This window comes from Lygodium microphyllum, unplaced genomic scaffold (assembly GCF_053477565.2).
Source record: "Lygodium microphyllum isolate KBCC unplaced genomic scaffold, Lygodium_microphyllum_v1.1.10 scaffold_101, whole genome shotgun sequence".
In the NCBI taxonomy this organism is placed as follows: Eukaryota; Viridiplantae; Streptophyta; class Polypodiopsida; order Schizaeales; family Lygodiaceae; genus Lygodium; species Lygodium microphyllum.
This window is the reverse complement of record NW_028229584.1, coordinates 266,747-271,868: the sequence shown is the minus strand read 5'-3', so window position 1 is coordinate 271,868 and position 5,122 is coordinate 266,747.

Here is a 5,122-nt window from a genome sequence, read left to right as displayed (position 1 = left end):
CACCACATCAACATGGGACTGGCACTCAGCTAGGAGGGGGTTAATGTTTATCGCAGTACAGAGGAGAGGAAAAATGGAGCAGAGGAGCGGGAAAATGGAAAAAGGAGATAACCAAAAGGGCATAGGACAAAGGAAGGAAAAGGCACCCCGAATGGAAGTCAGACCTTGAAAATTTTGAATGACGACCTCTCCAGAAGGCCTCAAGTCGCCTCGAGAAAAGAAAAGAGTAAAAGCGCACCATTAATTGTGAAAGCGCTCCCAAATCCTTGTAAAAGAGTGCCAAGCTCACTCCTGTGCAAATTGTATGCACTAGTTGGGAATGGGATAAGTTAGAATGGTGGGAAATAGGAAAAGAGGGCCTAGGCTAATGGCAGGCCATGTAAAAAGTGGGGATGGCCTCCCAAAAAGTAGGGCATGTATATAAAGTTAAAAAGTAAATGAGAAGATCATTCTTGTGTGTGGCCAAAGCTTCTTCTTCTTCTTCTCTTGTTTCTTGCCTTCTTGCTTGTGCTTGAGTGAGGGATTGAGGGAGTGTGAGGGAGTGAGGAAGTGAGTATGTGAGAGTGAGGGATCATGGAGAAGAAGCTCCCCATCTTCTCTCTTCATCTTGTCTTCTTCTCTTCTCTTCTCTTTTCTCGCGCGGCTATGGAGGATGGAGCTTGATGGAGAGGGCTTGAGGTTGCTTGAGCTTGCCACAAGGATCGTGGAGCTACCGGAGTGCAAGAGAGAGCAGGGAACTCGATCGAGCATCAAAGTAAGCTCACTACACCCGTAAGGTAGGCATTGCACGTTGGCTATGTGAGAGGTATCCATGGCCGCTCGGCTTGAAACGCTTGATCAATAAGCGGTCCATAGGTCTCGGGGTAGAGCTCCCTAGTTCCCCTTGTGTGTGTGTGTGTGTGTGTGTGTGTGTGTGTGTGTGTGTGTGTGTGTGTGTGTGTGTGTGTGTGTGTGTGTGTGTGTGTGTGTGTGTGTGTGTGTGTGTGTGTGTGTGTGTGTGTGTGTGTGTGTGTGTGTGTGTGTGTGTGTGTGTGTGTGTGTGTGTGTGTGAGTGAAAATAGTTAGAAATATGTAGAAAGAAAGTCAGAGAAGGAAAGAAGATAGAATAGGGAAAGGATATACTAATAGAGAGAGAGAGTGAGAGTGAGTGAGAGTGAGAGTGAGTGAACAGAGAAAGGTAGAGATTCATCATCGAACAAGAAATACTAGCTCCAAGGCTAGTTCTTTGTCCCTACCATCACAAAGGGGAGAGAACCTCGGTCCCAAGGAGCACCTAAAATTGGAAACAACAATGGCTACCATTCCGATTGCACCATCCATGACTCAGGTCTACTAGGTTCCTTCCAATGCATATGGATATCTTGTGTATTGAGAGGGTTGTTTGATGTACATGGCATATGCTATTGTAGATAGTAAATGGAAAATGCTTGAACTATCTAGAATAAAATGATTTTTTTCAAAAGATAAATTTGAGAAACCTTCTTACAAAAATAGTAAGCTAAAACTCAAGCCACATGATTTGTGGTAGCTCCCACAAGTACTTAAGGACCACTCTTCAACAAGCTAGGGTAGGGTCATGAACTCAATCCATTAGAATGATTATCTTGAGACAATAATAAGATATATATCACTTATTTAAAAAATAATTGTACTTTGGTATTTAACTCTTCATTAAACCTTAAAAGAGTTACTATGCTCAAATATATGCCCACTAAAGTAGAAATTTTCTCTTTCAGACCCTCCTAAGGATTAAAGAGAGTCTATGACTAACGGGTGGTCCTTCCTTGCAAGTAGTGTTATATTATATTTATGACTTGACCTCGATAGTTGAAAATGAGTCTCCTAAAAGACCTTGGGACCATTAATATAACATGACAATCGAGGATTGCTAGGAGGCAACTGTGAGAGTGCACAACGGAAGAAGAACACGAACACAAAGGAGAGGAGAGAGAAAGCAGAGAATGAAGGAAGAAAGTCTGCACTGACTGAGATGAATGCTGAATACACTGAAATGGACAGAGTAGTCCCTGCACGCAGCTCGGAGCGTCAGTGAGGGCACCAGAACAGACTGGAAGCAATGGTAGCACCAATGCCGGAGACGGAGATGACGGAGACAGTGCTGAACCTGCAGAGTACAATGCTGGAATGACTGGGGGCTGCTATATATAGCCCCCAGGCCAGTAAACTGGCCGACCTGGCCAGATTTGGCCGACCAGCCAGATCTGGCCGACTTTGACTAGCAGACCAGATCTGGCCGACTTTGGCCACAGATCTGGCCGACCTGCCCAAAAACTAGGCCGACTGCACAAAAACAGCCCAGTATGGGCTATGTGTCTCCCGCAGGCTGTGGACTGATGAAAACAGCCACTAAAGGACTGACAGAGCTCCTGTGTCTCCTGTCAGACTCTGACAGGAGCTCACAACCAGGAGATGACAGACTGAGAATGATAAAGAGCAGGCTAACACCCCCTCTCAGATCCTGGGAGAGTCTGAAGACCCAAGAACCGCATGTGATGAAGCAAAGAAGCCTGAGGCAAAGGCTTCGTAAAGAGATCAGCTGCATTGGCCGCCGTAGGACAATAGACCACCACCAGCTCCGAATCCACGATCCGCTCTCGAACATAGTGATACTGAACCTCAATGTGCTTCGTGCGAGCATGAAACACCGGGTTCTTGGCCAGAGCAAGAGCACTCTGGTTATCCACGCGCAGCTCCGTAGGTCCGGTTTGGGAAAAGCCAATCTCCGCCAGTAAGTGACGGAGCCAAACTGCCTCCATAGCGGTCGAACATAGGGCCCAATACTTAGCCTCTGTAGAAGAAAGCGCCACAGTAGGCTGCTTCTTGTTGCTCCAAGAGACAGCACCGGATCCAAGGGTGAAAGCATAACCTGTAGTGAATCGTCTCGAATCCACATCACCTGCCCAATCAAAATCACTCCATCCAGAAAGGATAATCCCATCTCCATACATGATCCCGAAGGATCGAGTCCCCTGTAAATAGCGAAGAACCCGCAAGGCTGCCTGCCAATGATCCTGGGTAGGAGTCTGCATAAAAGAAGACAATAAAGCCACCACAAAAGAGATATCCAGCCGAGTGTGAAGCAGCCAGATAAGAGAGCCGACAAGGCACCTGTAACGGGTGGGATCGGGAAGGGGAACTCCAGCTGTCAAAAGCTTGGACTCGGGGTCCATGGGGCATGAGATAGGCCGACACGCAGCCATATCAAACTCTGAAAGAAGCTCGGAGATGTACCTCTGCTGCGAGATAAAAATGCCCTGTGCCATCTGATAGATCTCCAGGCCTAGAAAGAAGTGAAGGATCCCTAGATCCGTCATGTCAAACTCCTGCTGAAGAATGGACCGTGTATGCTCCACCTGCTGAGTGTCGCTCCCTGTAATGATAAGATCATCCACATACAAGATAAGGAACATTGAAAGAGAATCCACAACCCGTAAGTAGAGGTTGGGATCATAAGCGGAGCGCGCAAAGCCACTCTGTAGAAAGAAGCGGTCAATCCGTTGGTACCAAGCACGAGGAGCTTGCTTCAAGCCATAAAGAGCCTTCCGCAACCTATAGACATGATCCTCCTTCCCCTGCACAAGAAAACCAGGAGGCTGTGAAACATAAATCTCCTCCTCAAGAACGCCATTCAGAAAAGCAGACTTGACGTCCATCTGATAAACAGGCCAACGGTGGTGAGCAGCAAGAGCCAAAAGAACTCGAATGGTGGACATCCTGGCTGTAGGAGCAAAAGTCTCGAAGTAGTCCAAGCCTGCACGCTGCGCAAAACCCTTGGCAACAAGCCTAGCCTTATGCTTGTCCAAGGAGCCATCTGCAAGATACTTGGTCTTAAAGACCCATTTCACACCTATCACCTTCCGTTTCGCGGGACGCAGAACAAGCTCCCATGTATGGTTTCGCTCGATGGAATCGAGCTCGGCCTGCATAGCCTATCTCCAAATATCCTGTGCAAGAGCCTCCTCCACAGTGGAAGGCTCGGAATCCTGAAGAATCTGTGACATAAGAGCACAGTTTACACATAGTGAACTATCCCGTTGGGCCTGTAAACGTGCTGATCGACGTGGACCTGTAGAAGAAGCACGAAAGTGAGTAACACCTGAATCCTGCATGAGCCGGCGATACCATAAAGGAATCCTGAGAGACTCCTACTGCTGTGAGGGAGACCGGGGGGTCTCCGGAACCTGCAAAGCACCCAAATCGGAGAGGGATTCCCCCTCACCGAGTGAAGGTAGATCCTCCACATCAGAAGAAGGCTGCATATCCCGTGAAGATCCCGAAGTGGCGGTGGAAGAGCTCGTAGAAGACGGAGTCACATCCACCAAAGGGGAAAGGGAAGCCGAAGGAGGAGGGATAGTGGGGGTGCTAAGGGGTATCCTGGAAGGAAGTGAAGGGAGAGAAGGTGGGGGGGGGGGGGGGGGGGGGGTCCGTCGATGACGAAGAAACATCTGTAATGGAACCATCAATCAGATCCTCAGAGGCCGAAGCCTCATCAAAGATCGCATCCCTGCTCACCTCAACCTTCTGCGTCGTCGGGTCGTAGAGCCGATAGCCTTTCGTAGTCGTACTATAACCCACGAAGATAAGCTTTCTCGACTTAGAGTCGAACTTCGTCTTCCTCTTCTTCTTGTCCACATGGACAAAAGCATCGCACCCAAATATGCGAAAATGGGACATGGAAGGCTTCTTCCCAAAGAAAGCCTCATACGGAGTCATGTTCTGTAACGCCGAAGTCAGAGAGCGGTTGCGAATATGCACCGATGTAGCCACCGCCTCACCCCAAAGGAAATGAGGAAGACTCCTATGCTCCAGCATAGATCGGCGGGCCATCTCCACCATGGTCCGATTCGCACGCTCCACCACACCATTCTCTGATGGTGTGTTCGGATGGGAATACTCCACCCGAATACCATGATCCCTGCAAAACTAAGAGAAAAGGTGAGAAGTGAACTCGCCACCGTGATCAGCTCGAATGCCACGAACCTTGGAAGTTGTTTGGGTCTCCACAAACACCTGCCACTCATCACAGAAACGGGAGTACGCCTCGCTCTTGTACTCCAAGAAATAAGGCCACACATAACGACTAAAGTCGTCCACAATCAGC